Here is a 16,853-nt window from a genome sequence, read left to right on the forward strand (position 1 = left end):
CACAAATTACCCACGCTAACACAGTTCTCCTCTGTCTTACGACTGTTGCCCTGTGTTCATTTCCCGTTCTAGATTTTATGCTCCGTAACAGATGTCTGAAAGGCCAACAGGGCTTGAACCTAACGGTGGCACCAGTTGCAATTGTCATAGTTGCTTTAGCTTTCTCTGTCTGTCTCTGTCTCTGTCTCTGTCTCTTTCTTTGCTACTAATGGAATCAGTGTGCTCTAGTGGTGTCGTTAAACATAACAAACTTTAACTCTGTCCCTACCTCCCTCCCGCTCTCTGTATCTCTTTCTCTTCAGTCATGTGTCAGAATAATCAATCTGTCTCTCTCCTTACATCCTTACCTTCCTCTCCCCCATTCTCTACACACACACATACTCTCTCTCTCTCTCTCTCTCTCTCTCTCTCTCTCTCTCTCTCTCTCTCTCTCTCTCTACTGTTATTGAAAACAAGTTTGCATATTGAGAACAAGAGGCAGCGTTGCGTCATAGCTGTGACGTACATATCACTGATGAGGTAAGTTATTTGTTGACATGACTGCCACCATGGCAACTATTCTTACATTTAATTAACCGCTGCACACACTAAAGTGATCATCCTATAGTGAAGCAGTAATTATGACATCAAAACTATCTAGGGGAAAAACTGAGGGTTGTTTTCTTTCCCTGGGGAAAGATCATTTTGCTTTCCCCACTTCTCTCTGCCCATATGGGTAATAAATATATATTTTTAATTAAAATAATTTCATTAAATTTGTTTATGATGTACACCATACCAGACAATTAATTTCTGCGTGTTTCTATCGTTTCAGGTGCCTTGCATGGATCCAGCCACACAACTAACCTGTTAAAGCCGTTTGTGTAAATTTACACAATGGTAAGTTATTGTATATGATCTTTTTGCATGATGATAAGATATTATAACTTAAGAGCTGTTCCAGAATAGGTAAAAGGGGGTGGGAGTCAGATTTGTCTGGGTTTTTTAATAATACCCACTTTGAAGAAATAGAACAGAATAGATGTTTAACGAAAGAAAGAAATGTTTTATTTAACGACGCACTCAACACATTTTATTTACGGTTATATGGCATCAGACATATGGTTAAGGACCACACAGATTTTGAGAGGAAACCCGCTGTCGCCACTTCATGAGCTACTCTTCCGATTAGCAGCAAGGGATCTTTTATTTGTGCTTCCCACAGGCAGGATAGCACAAACCATGGCCTTTGTTGAACCAGTTATGGATCACTGGTCGGTGCAAGTGGTTTACACCTACCCACTGAGCCTTGCGGAGCACTCACTCAGGGTTTGGAGTCGGTATCTGGATAAATAAAATCCCATGCCTCGACTGGGATCCGAACCCAGTACCTACCGGCCTGTTGACCGATGGCCTAACCACGACGCCACCGAGGCCGGTAGATAAGATGTTTACCGACACCCCAGCACGAAAAATACAGCAGCAGTCAAACAAACAGAAGAAATGTTTTCTAGATGGTGCTGGGACGCAGTCCAATGGTAAAGCCCTTGCCTTAAGCACAGTTGATCTTGGATCAATCCCCAGTAGTGGACCCATTGGGCTATTTCTCATTCCAGCCAGTGAACTGTGACTGGTATATCAAAGTACATGGTATGTGCTAGTCTGTCTATGGGATGGTGCATATAAAAGATCCCTTGTTACTAATGGAAAAATATAGCTGGTTTCCTCTCTAAGACTATATGTAAAAAATTATTGGCATCCAATAGCCGGTGATTCATTAATTAATGTGCTCTAGTGGTGTCGTTAAACAAAACAGACTTTTTTTTATCCAGTGCATGTTTGACATCCAATCTCCAATAAGTAATTAAGTAATGTGCTCTAATGGTGTCATTAAACAAAACAGACTAACTTTTTTACTTTTTCTCTCTAAGACTATATGTTAGAATAGCCAAATGTCTGACATCCAATAGCCGATAATTAATTAATAAATAAATGGGTTCTAGTGGTATTGTTAAACAAAACAGACTTCAACTTTTTAACTTTTTCTCTCTCTATAAGACTATATGTTAGAATAGCCAAATTTTTGACATCCAATAGCCGATAATTATTGGTGTCATTAAACAAAACAGAGTTTAACTTTTTAACTGATTCTCTCTAAGACTATATGTTAGAATAGCCAAATTAATGTTTGACATCCAATAGCCGATAATTAACCAATTAATGTGTGCTCTACGGTGGTGTCGTTAAAACAAAGTTAATGTGTACTCTGCGGTGCTGTCATTAAAACGAAACCAAACCCAAAACTGCATGGTTAGCTGCTGTGTCCAATATGCTAAATAAACTCCACAAGCAAGCATTAGAGAGCTCCAGTCAGTAATAAAACGTCGAGATTGTGCAATATCTGAAAGAAACTGTAACGTCTTCAATCTGTGCAGACGTGAGCCAAACAGCCTTGTCTGCGATGATTCTTTTAACGCTCTCTTCTGCTTTGAGAGAGTTTTTAGCATCGGCCGTAAACTAGTCCGTTTTAGAGCTTCTTTGCACAACTGGGTAATCAAAAGAAGCTCTGAAAGCAAAAAGGCAACCATGTTTGATGTCACCATTAAAGTGTCTGCTGCTGCCACCAATGTTCATTAGCTGCGTATGTCGTTAGACAGTGTGGCTGTTGTAGTGGCAGGGCCTTAATGGAGTGTGCGGGTCAGAACTGGGTCACTGCATGGCGGGCAGGGCGATTGCCTCCCAATGTAGGTTACTGGAATGTTTTTCTAGTCAGATTTATGTTAGTGTAGTGGGTGTTTTGATGCAGTCCAGGGTCTCTTTGGTCAGAATTGATTACTGGGAATGGTATTGGTATTGGGTCTTATTATCCGTATGGTTCAACATAACCGGGTTAATAATAATCATACGAAGCACACGTGTAATAAGTGCAATGACATAATTTTGGGGAAGCGATGTCATAACATGATGTTGCTTCTCCAGTCCTAGTTCAGACAGTGCATATGACATATGATGTCATTTCGTGGCTGAAACATTTTGAGTTGGGTCTTGTTATTCATAAAGGAAACAACAATAATAATATGGATAATAAAGAAATGATTACACTTGCGTGTGAATCGTACTGATTTTACTAAACTCGTGTCAGGATTCATGTACGTATTACCCTCGCTCCCACTCGGACAATACAAAAATCCTGACACTCGTTTCGTACAATCGGTACGACACACAAGCTCGGATAATAATCTCTATTTATATAAAATAAATTTTGGTCTGAATTGGTTATTGGTGTTTTAGTTTGGATACTGGGGTGTTTTAATGAGAGTTTGTTACTGTTGTGTTTTAATCAAAATTGGGTTTCAGACAGAATCCATTCTCAAATGGTTCTAGCGTGGGACAGTCTGAATTGGTTACTTTGGTGTTTTATTCTGAAATGGTTACAGCATGGGATAGTCTCAACTGGTTACTGAAATGGTTAAGAGGAGTTTCTTTAAATTTCTATTATTTTTACCAGATTTTGTTTGGGGGAGGGGAACTGCCCCCCTTGCCCTCACCCACATCAACCCCCCTTCTCCAAACTCCACCCCTCACCCTCGCTAGCTACGGTTCTGTTAATGGAGTCGAGACAGTTAATTCCGTAAGACTTTAAATTGCCGTGAGGTGGCTGAGCCACTGGTTCCAGAAAACTGTTACTTATCTAGGGTTCACTTGAGCTCTGATAAAGCTCTGAGATGCTGGAAATAAAAAGTGGAGAGTTCCCTACCTGTGTTGTCTGACCGTGTGGTACCATTGGGATCTTATAGGTCCGTTGGCACAGCACTTCCCTACCTGTACATCTACCCAGACAAACAAAGCCAGATTGTTCATTTTTATTTCAACTTATTTTCATGTTTATATCCAATTAAGGTTCAAGCACACTGTCCTGGGCACACGCCTCAGTTGGCTGAGCTACAGGTTCCAGATAAAGCTCTCAGTCTGAGATGCTGGAAATAGAGAGTGGAGAGTTCCCATGCCAGTGAATATTCTGGTCTGGAGTAGACAAAACAGTGGCTGGTGTGCCAGGCGAGAGCTAGTTAAACATGCTGTGGCTTCCCAGCATGTACATCTACCCAGACAAACAAAGCCACATTGTTCATTTTTATTTCAAATTAAGGGCGGGACGTAGCCCCGTGGTAAAGCATTCGCTTGGTTTGGGGATCGATCCCCGTCCGTGGGCCCATTGGGCTGTTTCTCGTTCCAGCCAGTGCACCACGACTGGTATATCAAAGGCCGTGGTATGTACTACCTTGTCTGTGGGATGGTGCATATAAAAGAACCCTTGCTGCTAATCGAAAAGAATAGCCCATGAAGTGGCGACAGCAGGTTTCCTCTCTTATATCTGTGTGGTCCTTAACCATATGTCTGACGCCATATAACTGTAAATAAAATGTGTTGAGTGCATCGTTAAATTTTTTTTTTTCTTCTATCCTATATCCAATTAATGGGCACATACCTCAGCTATCTGGGCTGTCTGTCCAGGACAGTGGGTTAAATTGTGTTAGTGGTTAGTAAGAGAGAAGAGGGTGTGTAGTGGTCTTATACCTACCCACTGAGTCATTAAAACTCGCTCTGGGTGGGAGCTGGTACCGGGCTGCGAACCCAGTACCTACCAGCCTTATGTCCAATGGCTTAACCGTGACACCACTGAGGCTGGTAACCACTCAAAGTTTACATTCATATCTGCTGGCACGCCTGGTCCCCGCAGCCAATCCAAGCCCCCATATTGTTGTCTTCCTGTTTGGGAAAGTAGGGTGTTGGGACAGCACCTGCATGGGTGTTCTATTCTGAAATGGTTACAGCATGGGATAGTCTGAATTGGTTACTGGGGTGTTTTATTCAGAATTAGTTACAAGAGAGTTTTATTCAGAATTGGTTACAAGAGAGTTTTATTCAGAATTGGTTACAAGAGAGTTTTAACATTTTGACCAAATTGACGTACCATGTATCAGGTAAACACTTTACCAATCACAATCTTACAGACAAGATAGTGCATACCACAGCCTTTGATATACCAGTCGTGGGGCACTGGTTGTGGGAGAGTGGGAAAAACCCCTTATAAAACGTTCCACTAAGATGGTTCGATCCTGTGACCTCATGCACGTGCTGTACCAACAGCTAGATCCCAGTGATAGCACAGGGCCAGACAACACAGATGTAAATCTGTTTGGCCTCTCATTTTCCTGTTTATCAGACAGTGTGTTACAAGTACTGTAACTTTGAACCAGTTCGCTGTCTGCAATTAGTGTGAATATATGGCCGAGGTATAAATACTTTGTCTGGCCAGTTATAAAAGGATATTACTTAGGGGAAGGAAGCCAGCCTGGACACCAGATCACTGTTCCTCTGACAGACAGACAATCCTCATAATACAACACGGGTAGGGTGTCGCGGCTGTACACGCTGCGTCTTCACTTACTCTTCGATCACAAGTAAATGTGATGGTCATACATTTCCCATTGGTATAGCTTGATTGGTTATTAAGCCAAGCTATACCTGTTTCATTGCACTAGAAATCTACAGTATGACCATCATCATCATCGTCATCATTATCATCATCATCGCAAATTAATGTTTTGTATTACTAGAAATTTACAGTATTCCCATATCATCATCATCATCATCATCATTGTGGCAAATTAATGTTTTGTAGTATTAGAAATCTACAGTATTGCCCTCCTCATCATTATTATCATCATCATCATGGCAAATTAATGTTTTGTAGTACCAGAAATCTACAGTATTGCCATCATCATCATCATCATCATGGCAAATTAATGTTTTGTAGTACCAGAAATCTACAGTATTGCCCTCCTCATCATTATTATCATCATCATCATCATGGCAAATTAATGTTTTGTAGTATCAGAAATCTACAGTATTGCCATCATCATCATCATCATCATCATGGCAAATTAATGTTTTGTAGTATCAGAAATCTACAGTATTGCCATCATCATCATCATCATCATCATCATCATGGCAAATTAATGTTTTGTAGTACTAAAAGTCTACAGTATTGCCATCATCATCATAATCATCATCATCATGGCAAATTAATGTTTTGTAATACTAAAAATCTACAGTATTGCCATCATCATCATCATCATCATGGCAAATTAATGTTTTGTAGTATCAGAAATCTACAGTATTGCCATCATCATCATCATCATCATGGCAAATTAATGTTTTGTAATACTAAAAATCTACAGTATTGCCATCATCATCATCATCATCATCATGGCAAATTAATGTTTTGTAGTATCAGAAATCTACAGTATTGCCATCATCATCATCATCATCATCATCATTATTATGGCAAAATATAGTTTTGTAGTACTAGAAATCCACAATATATTCCCACCAAATGTTAAAATAATCATATGCTAGACACTAAAAAGCCTCGGTGAAATCTGCTGAGGTCTTCCTTAGGTCTCATTGAGGCCATTGACCTACCAGGCAGAACCATGTTACCTCAGCAGTAATAAATCTCCAGACTTTTCAATGACCATGCAGTCCTCATGTGTCCTGAAGCCGACCTACATCAGGCCAGCACCACAGGTGTTCTGCTCCCCGTTACCTGGTGACCTTTTGACCCACGGGCCAGTGTGTTGGCTAGGGTCGGATTACCTGTGTGGATGTGGGTGTTACATTGTGTCAGGTGTGCTGCCCGTGGCTTCATGGTCTGCGGGTCTCACCTTAAAAAAGACCATAGCAGATTGACTGCAAGTGTGTTCAGGATTACCAGTGTTTGCTTAGAGGCCTTGTTTGGGTTTTATTGTTTATATTTGACCACAGTATGTGTAAGATTAGTGATGTCTGTGTAAGAGGCCTTAATTGGGTATATATTGTTTCATGATCTGTGATGTCTTACCTTTGTTTAACAATACCACTTGAGTACATTGATTTACATGTATTAATCATTGGCTACTGGATGTCATTTTTACATACGGTCATGTTAAATCAAAACAAACTGTGTCTTCTCCAGCTAGACATTGTCAAAGAAATTGTCCAGCCAGTGCACCACAACTGGTCAAAGGTCGTGGTATGTGCTGTCCTGTCTGTGCGAAATTGCATATAAAAGATCCCTTGCTGCATTTGGAAAAATGTAGCGGGTTTCCTCTGATGACTATGTGTCAGAATTACCAAATGTTTGACATCCAATGGCCAATGATTAATTGATCAATGTGCTCCAGTGGTGTCGTTAAACAAAACAGATGTTAACGTTATCCAGTAGCCGACCATTAGTAAATGAATGTTCTCTAGTGGTGTCATTAAACAAATTAATGTTCTCTAGTGGTGTCGTTAAACAAATGAATGTTCTCTAGTGATGTCGTTAAACAAGACAAACTTTTTCTTCTCCAGCTAGGCATTGTGTGCCCTGCCACTCAAAGAAATTGTCCTGGCTATAATTCTAGTGAGGAGTACCAATAGCTAGGTCCCTCCCCCTCCTGGGGCGGGAGGGGGAAGGTTCAGTCTGTGAATCCATTGATCCTTTGTTAAGTGCTGAGCCGTGGTGCCCCAGTTCTTGTCATTATCAGTATTGTTACGTTGGCGAAAATCAATTTTCTTATTAAAATAATATTTCACGACAAAAACAAGTATGATGTTGTTTGTCTGTCTGATGTAAATTACTGCATTGTCACCGGGGTAGTCTGGTTGTTACACAAAGATTCTATTGATTACTAATACTGCTTTTCTTAATATAACTATTGACTTATTAAATCTTTGTACAATACACATCAAGGATGGGTTTGTTAGCATCAGATTTCAAACAAAACAAATGTCCTTAGTTTTTCAACACTGAAATGTCTGCTCTGGAACTTTATAGTAGTGGTAAAAGTTAAAAGTTTAAACACTAGGGTACATTGATTTATTAATCATCGGCTGTTAGATGTCAAATATTTGGTAATTTTGACATATAGTCTTATAGAGGAAACCTGCTACATTTTTCCAATAGTAGCAAGGGATCTTTTGTTTGCACCATCCCACAGACAGGGTAGTACATACCACAGCCTTTGATATACCAGTCGTGGTGCACTGGCTGGAACAAGAAATAGCCCAATGGAGATCGATCTCTGATCGCACATCCAGTGAGCATTTTACCACTGCTACGTCCCAGCCCCTTATAATATTGGTAAAAGAAATATGATGTTTCTAACATTGTAGTAAATATTTTGGAACATTCTAATATTAATAAAACAAATATCTTGTCTGTAATATTGTTATGTCTGTGACATTGGTAAAACAAATATCTTGTCTGTAATATTGTAATGTCTGTGACACTGGTAAAACAAATATCGTGTCTGTAACATTGTAATGTCTGTTACATCGTGACATTGGTAAAACAAATATCTTGTCTGTGATATTGTAATGTCTTTGACATTGGTAAAACAAATATGATGTTTCTAACATTGTAAATCTGGTAAATATTTTGGAACATTCTAATATTGATAAAACAAATATTTGTCTGTAACATTGTAATGTCTGTGACATTGTGACATTGGTAAAACAAATATCTTGTCTGTAATGTTAATTGTAATGTCTGTGACATTGGTAAAACAAATATCTTGTCTGTAACATTGTAATGTCTGTGACATTGTGACATTGGTAAAACAAATATCTTGTCTGTAATGTTAATTGTAATGTCTGTGACATTGATAAAACAAATATCTTGTCTGTAATATTGTAATGTCTGTGACATTGTGACATTGGTAAAACAAATATCTTGTCTGTAACATTGTAATGTCTGTGACATTGTGACATTGGTAAAACAAATATCTTGTCTGTAATGTTAATTGTAATGTCTGTGACATTGATAAAACAAATATCTTGTCTGTAACATTGTAATGTCTGTGACATTGTGACATTGGTAAAACAAATATCTTGTCTGTAACATTGTAATGTCTGTGACATTGGTAAAACAAATATCTTGTCTGTGACATTGTGACATTGGTAAAACAAATATCTTGTCTGTAATGTTAATTGTAATGTCTGTGACATTGGTAAAACAAATATCTTGTCTGTAATATTGTAATGTCTGTGACATTGGTAAAACAAATATCTTGTCTGTAACATTGTAATGTCTGTGACATTGGTAAAACAAATATCTTGTCTGTAACATTGTAATGTCTGTGACATTGTGACATTGGTAAAACAAATATCTTGTCTGTAATGTTAATTGTAATGTCTGTGACATTGATAAAACAAATGTCATGTCCTGTGACAGTGTGATATTGGTAAAGCAAATATCTTGTTTCAGATCAATTGAACAGACAACTCGTGTGCACATTTAAAACAATATTTTCTAATGGTGTGCAACATTTCAAGTGATAGCTTGAATAAACAACTTGTGGGCTCATTAATAACAGACTTGACTAATGGTGTGGAACATTTAAAGTGACAGTTTTATAGACTAACTTGTGAGCACTTTTGTTCCAGCCTTGGTGGTGTTGTAGTTCAGCCATCGGATATAAATCTGGTAGTTCACAGCCCGGTACCGGCTCCCACCCGTAGTTAAGTTTTAACGACTCAATGAGTAGGTGTAAGACCACTATATACCCTCTTCTTTCTCACTAATCACTAACAACTAACCACTGGACATAATGGTACAGGGTTCGCAGCCCGGTACCAGCTCCCACCCATAGTTACGTTTTAATGACTCAATGGGTAGGTGTAAGACCACTTTACACCGTCTTTTCTCTCACTAACAACTAACCATTGGACATAAGGGTACAGGGTTCGCAGCCCGGTACCGGCTCCCACCCAGAGTTACGTTTTAACGACTCAATGGGTAGGTGTAAGGCCACTACACCTTCTTCTCTCTCACTAACCACTAACAACTAACCATTGGACATAAGGCTGGTAGGTACAGGGTTCACAGCCCAGTACTGGCTCCCACTTATGTAGAGCGAGTTTTAATGACTCGATGGGTAAATGTAAGACCACTATGCACCTTCTTCTCTCTCACTAACAACTAACAATTAACCCACTGTTAGACAGATAGCCCAGATAGCTTAGATGTGTGCCCAGGACAGCATGCTTGAACCTTAATTGGATATAAGCACGAAAATAAGTTAAAATTAAATGAAAGCAAGCACTTTGAAAACTATATAGTCTAATGGTGTGGGAAATTTAAAGTAATAGATTGCACAGACTCTAAGTTCTAGTACATGTACATTTAAAGTAATAGATTGCACAGACTCTAAGTTCTAGTACATGTACATTTAAAGTAATAGATTGCACAGACTCTAAGTTCTAGTACATGTACATTTAAAACAATATTAATGGTGTGGGAAATTTAAAGGAATAGGTCTCTAACTTTTAAACACGTTAAATACAATATTGGTTAATGATACATAACATTTAAAGTAATAGACTGAAAAGACTTTAACCTATAACTACATTTAAAACTGTATTGTTTAATGATGCATACCATTTAAAGTGGTATAGACTGAAAAAACTATAACCTATAACTACATTTAAAACTGTATTGTTTAATGATGCATACCATTTAAAGTGGTATAGACTGAAAAGACTTTAACCTATAACTACATTTAAAACTGTATTGTTTAATGATGCATACCATTTAAAGTGGTATAGACTGAAAAAACTATGACTTGTTGAAACACATTAAAAACCATATTGACTAACAGTGTTGAACATTTAAAATGACAGACTGAACAGACCAACTATAGACACATTAAAAACCATATTGACTAACAGTGTTGAACATTTAAAATGACAGACTGAACAGACCAACTATAGACACATTAAAAACCATATTGACTAACAGTGTTGAACATTTAAAATGACAGACTGAACAGACCAACTATAGACACATTAAAAACCACCAGGTTTAAAGGGGCAGACCCTAGTTTAAACTTGTAAAAATGGACACTAAGTTTGGTTAATCTACAAACCTGTAACACATTTGGATAAAGTTACAACAGAGTAAAAGAAGAGTCTGTGACGTTAAAACTAGACACTAAGTTTGTTAATCTGCAAACCTGTAACACACTTGGATAAAGTTACAACATGGACACTAAGTTTGTTAATCTACAAACCTGTAACACACTTGGATAAAGTTACAACATGGACACTAAGTTAGTTAATCTACAACCCTGTAACACTCTTAGATAAAGTTACAACATGGACACTAAGTTTGTTAATCTACAAACCTGTAACACACTTGGATAAAGATACAACATGGACACTAAGTTAGTTAATCTACAACCCTGTAACACTCCTAGATAAAGTTACAACATGGACACTAAGTTTGTTAATCTACAAACCTGTAACACACTTGGATAAAGTTACAACATGGACACTAAGTTTGGTTAATCTACAAACCTGTAACACACTTGGATAAAGTTACAGCAGAATGAAAAAAGAGAGTGTGATGTTAAAACCAGAAAATATCCTTTAAAAATAGACTAGAACTCAAATCAATAAACCAGTACTTCTCAGACACAGATACGTTTTTAAAAATATGAAAAATGCATTTTGTGATATTCAAAATACCACGATGACCAGAAACACTTTGGTTGTACAGAAATGAAAAATCTAAACAATAAAAAAAAAAAGGTTTGATTTCAGTGATCATAAACGGTTCTCATATTGAAAAATATGCTGTAGTGTTTAAAAACTAGGGTTTGTCCCTTTAATGGTATGGGAAAACTACAAGGGAAACATTGAATAGACAGGATGGAAGCTCATTTCAAACAATCTTCACTAATTGTATGGAGTACTGGAAGACACTGTATGACAGACTTTATTAGGTAGTTGGGGTTTTTGTCAGAAGGTAAAATGGGTAGGGCGCATCTGCACAGAGCATCCTTTGATGATGTTGCGCTATCTTCGATGAAAGAAATCTCAATTTTCATTGTATGATAATTACATGATTTCAATCCCAGTCATTAAGTATCTGATTATTTACTGTTCCTAAGATTGTCATTTATGAGTAAAATAGTCAAGATGGCAGCTGGAATAGTCAATAATTCAACCTTTTATAGGTTCTGCCGTGGCTTGCTAATGCAGACTCAATAGTGTATTAACAGAAACTGCTGATATATACAATTATATGGCGTCAAACATATGGTTAAGGACCACACATGTATTGAGAGAGGAAACCCGCTGTCGCCACTTCATGGACTACTCTTTTCGATTAGCAGCAAGTGATATCTGTTATATGCACCATCCCACAGATAGGGTAGTACATACCACAGCCTTTGATATACCAGTCGTGGTGCACTGGCTGGAATGAGAAATAGCCCAATGGGCCCACCGACGGGGATCGATCCCACACTGACCGCATATCGAGCGAGCGCTTTATCTCTAGTCTACATCCCGCTACAAGTTGTGTATAAATGTGCACATTATTTGGTGTCGGTCCTAATTTAACTTGATCGTTCATGATCTGGTTATACTGCTGGGGTGTTGTTAAACATTCATTCATTTACCGGCCTCGGTGGCGTTGTGGTAGGCCATCGGTCTACAGGCTGGTAGGTACTGGGTTCGGATCCCAGTCAAGGCATGGGATTTTTAATCCAGATACCGACTCCAAACCCTGAGTGAGTGCTCCGCAAGGCTCAATGGGTAGGTGTAAACCACTTGCACCAACCAGTGATCCATAACTGGTTCAACAAAGGCCATGGTTTGTGCTATCCTGCCTGTGGGAAGCGCAAATAAAAGATCCCTTGCTGCTAATCGGAAGAGTAGCCCATGTAGTGGCGACAGCGGGTTTCCTCTCAAAATCTGTGTGGTCCATAACCATATGTCTGACGCAAATATAACCGTAAATAAAATGTGTTGAGTGCGTCGTTAAATAAAATATTTCTTTCTTTCATTCATTCATTCATTCATTCATTCATTCATTCATTCATTCATTTTACGCCAGTCTGCACGGAGCATCCTTTGATGATGTTGCGCGCCCTTTGATAAAAGAAATCTCTGTTTTCATTGTATAATAATTACATGATTTCAATCCTAGTCATTAAGTATCTGATTATTTACTCTTCCTAAGATTGTCATTTATGAGTAAAATAGTCAAGATGGCAGCTGGAATGGTCAATAATTCAACCGTTTATAGGTTCTGCCGTGGCTTGCTAATGCAGGCTTAATAGTGTATTAACAGAAACAGCTGATATATGATGGCATAATGAGCAAACCGAGCGTACCTCAGAATTTCCTTTGATGTCTGAATGGAGATGATTACTAATAAAGATGTGCTGACACCAGCATGAGGTAGTAACAAGGTAGTGACACTGTCAATGGTTGTTGTCTCGCCGTAATGAAGTCGGCAGGAAATATATGGATGTACAGTTGGAAGGAATGATATAGATGCAAAGTTGAAGAAATATAGTCGTAAAGTTAGGATAGATGGTTATTGTGTAGATGTAAAGCCACACGACATATACAGGAAAGAAAGTTAAAAGTTTGTTTTGTTTAACGACACCACTAGAGAATATTGATGTATTAATCATTGGCTGTCGGATGTCAAACAATTGGTAACCCGCTACATTCATTTATTTATTGCAGTTTATTTTCATGCTTATATCCAATCATGGTTCAATTTAATTATAAACATGGATATGGAAATTAGCAGTTTCTAGAATAAAAGGTATGAGCCCATTAGAAATTAAAAAAAAAAACACCCGAAAAACAAACACCATATATTATTTATTTATTTTGTATAGATGATGCAACAACACAGCAAGCCAAATGGGTCTGAAATGCAAGAGTGATAACACTGACAGATGTTACAAACAAACATACAGATGAACAGACGTACTATTACATGTCAGGTAAGATCGACACTGTTAATTTGTTGTGTTCCCATTTTGGAATGTTGTTCTCTTATCACATTCCAGTCCTTGGGTTTTCAATGGTTTCATTCCAGCAAGACTTTCATTGTTGAATATAATATATACATTGTGTATGCATACTTGTTATTTTTCCACTTAGCACAAATTAAGATAATTTATTATATTAAAGGCATATTGTCACAGACCACTGATCTATTTAATGGCCTAACAAAGTATTACCTGAACAAAAATAATTTGATTTGTCCCTAAATGTACTTTATTCGACCATCTTCATAACCACCATACTCCATTTATTAATGATATTTTGTAAATATAATTGAATTATGGCAATGGTCCATAATTCAAAAACTAAAATTGCCGAGAGAGTTGACATGGATTTCACTCCATCATGGTTCAGTTACGGTGATGCGATAGCTAGATTTGGCTTTCAACAATTAATGTCATTTTTATTTATTATCAATTTTTAGAGAAATAAGGTCCTTAAATCCGTGACAGTATGCCTTTAAATAAATATTATTGTTTAGAATAGCACTGTCTGTATATTCAATGTGTTTTTGGTCATCTTCTATGCCTACACTAGCTGAACCATAGCTGAACCATTTTATACAAGTAAGTTACCCAAACCTCAACTCAACTGATTTCTATCGAGATATTTTCATGAGACATATACCTATAATGCCCTAGATGCATGCTGTTGTTTTCAATTGCTCAATTACATGAGGTTCTCTCTTTTCTCTTAGTTTTTTTCTTTCACTTTTTTTTCCTTTATCTTCAACAACGTGGCTTTTGTATGGTTGTGCGTCTAGCGTGTGCTCTTAAGTTAACTATTTGGCTAGGCTTTTGTTTGATATTCATGCAGCCCGGTGCTCCGGTAACCGATCTTGCGGTAAGTGCTGGCTGTTTTGACGACAGATCGGAGAGTTTCACTAATTCCATCTAAAAAAAATCAATGGGGAGGTCTGGCCTTCTTCCGTACCCCATTGGAAGCAGATTAATGGGATGAATTTCCAACAATGGTAAATCGCCACTGAGCTAGCGATGTACACAGAGAACAAGAATGTTGAGGGGGGTGAGGGGGTTTATATTGTCTGCCCTGTTGCATGACTGGTACTTTCTCTAATTTGAACGGGAAAACGGGAAAAAAAAGTTAGGAAAAACCCCGTTCAGAACAGATTGAGTCAGAATAAAAAAAATGTAAGACTGTTTAAATTGTTAAAAAGAGAACACTAATGTTGAGGGGGGGGGTATATTGTCTGCCCTGTTGCATGACTGGTGTTTTCTCTAAGTTGAATGAGAAAAAAGTTCAGAACAGATTGAGTCCGAATAAAAAATGTAAGACTATTTAATGTTGAGGGGGTTTACAGTGTCTGCCCTGTTGCATGACTTGTACTTTCTTTAATTTGAACAGAAAAAAAGGCTACAGAAAAAAAAAGAGTTCACAACAGATTGAATCGGAATTTAAAAAAAAGAAGACTATTTAATTTGTAAAAAAAGAAAAAAAAGTATTTCGACTTTAACACAGAATAAAAAATACTTTTTTTTTTTTTTTTCAAATTGCCAAAAAAAAAAGAAAAAAAAGAGTTAAGTTTACAAAGAAGTCTTTAATTATAATACGAATCAAAGACTAAAAAAAACTGAAGTTAAAAAGGTCCGCACTAAAAAAGAAAATCACCCACAAGAGCTGAATTTTGAGACTTCAATTTGTGGTTTTAATGGACAGGATATGGAAAAATTGCGAGGTCATGCAGTGGGAAGGAATCGATTCCACAGAGAGTAATTCTCACTTAATACATGTATGATGTCAGAATGTTGACCTGTTTCTCTTTAGCCAATTACAAGTTCTGGAATCAGGAGCTATCCCATCTATAAGACTACCGATTCTTTCTTTTGTTGACTCCAAGCCACACGATATGAACCAAGCTTATAACAGACTTTTAATGTCTAATTAGGGCAATGTTTCTGCCAGGATGAATTTTTTTGGTATGGCTCTATGAAACTGAATGCAACCACAGTCATCATCAGGCGGTATGGCAGGCCTCCTCCGGGAAAGAAAATGGATTAAGTTTAGGGTTAGGGTTAAGAAAATCATCCGGTAATGATAAGAGTAATTAATTTTGTCAAAAGGTTAACTTAAAAACAAAATTATCAAAATGTTTTGGGTATGGCACCATACCTGTTTTACCCTCTGGCAGAAACCCTGATTAGGGGATGGGACGTAGCCCAGTGGTACAGTGCTCCCTCGATGCACGGTCGGTCTGGGATCGATCACTGTCGGTGGGCCCATTGGGTTATTTCTCATTCCAGCCAGTGCACCATGACTGGCATATCAAAGGCTGTGGTATGTACTACCCTGTCTGTGGGATGATGCATATAAAAGATCCTTTGCTGCTAATTGAAAAGAGTAGCCCATGAAGTGGCGACAGTGGGTTTCCTCTCTCAGTATCTGTGTGGTCCTTAACCATATGTTTGACGCCATGTAACAGTAAATAAAATGTGTTGAGTGTGCCGTTAAATAAAACATTCCTTTCTTTCTTTCTCTCTTTCTTTTGATGTCTAATTAAGAATTGTCTTGTTATCTCTTTTTGTTACATCAGGATATAAACGGGGGAAAAAAACATGCACAAACTACGCAAATTTGCGAAGCGTTTGAAACTAAAGTTTGTCATGTTGATTTTTTTTAATCGCTCATACCCTGATGAACCTAAAAAAAATAACAGAACTCTTATAGTAAATTTAAAACACACCTATTTCATTTTGAATTCTTTGTTTTTGAACGGTAACACTTAAGTGACATGTAATAGTTAGAGGATGAGTAACAATACTTTATCGGCGTATAAAGGTAGTGTCGCACGAGACAAAGGCGAGGCGTTAGCCGAGCGTTTTCTCGTGCGACACTACCTTTGTACGCCGATAAAGTATTGTTACTCGTCCTCTAACTGTCTTAGAGCAGAGCCAAAATCTTGACTGCACGTGCAGCAATACCGCTTATAAAGTGAATGTCTGAAGTACTTTATCGGG

General features: G+C 37.9%; 1 long non-coding RNA gene across 2 annotated transcripts in view; it reads left to right on the plus strand.

The window, feature by feature from the left end:
* The window catches only part of LOC121386952, a 132,143-nt gene that overhangs the window by 60,044 nt on the left and 55,246 nt on the right, over nt 1–16,853 (plus strand). For both annotated transcript variants that reach the window (XR_005959744.1, XR_005959745.1), the window contains exons 4-5: nt 815–879; nt 13,707–13,814. This is a non-coding gene — a long non-coding RNA (uncharacterized LOC121386952). The remainder of the gene's footprint in view (nt 1–814; nt 880–13,706; nt 13,815–16,853) is intronic.

This window comes from Gigantopelta aegis, chromosome 12, assembly GCF_016097555.1.
Source record: "Gigantopelta aegis isolate Gae_Host chromosome 12, Gae_host_genome, whole genome shotgun sequence".
Lineage (NCBI taxonomy): Eukaryota > Metazoa > Mollusca > Gastropoda > Neomphalida > Peltospiridae > Gigantopelta > Gigantopelta aegis.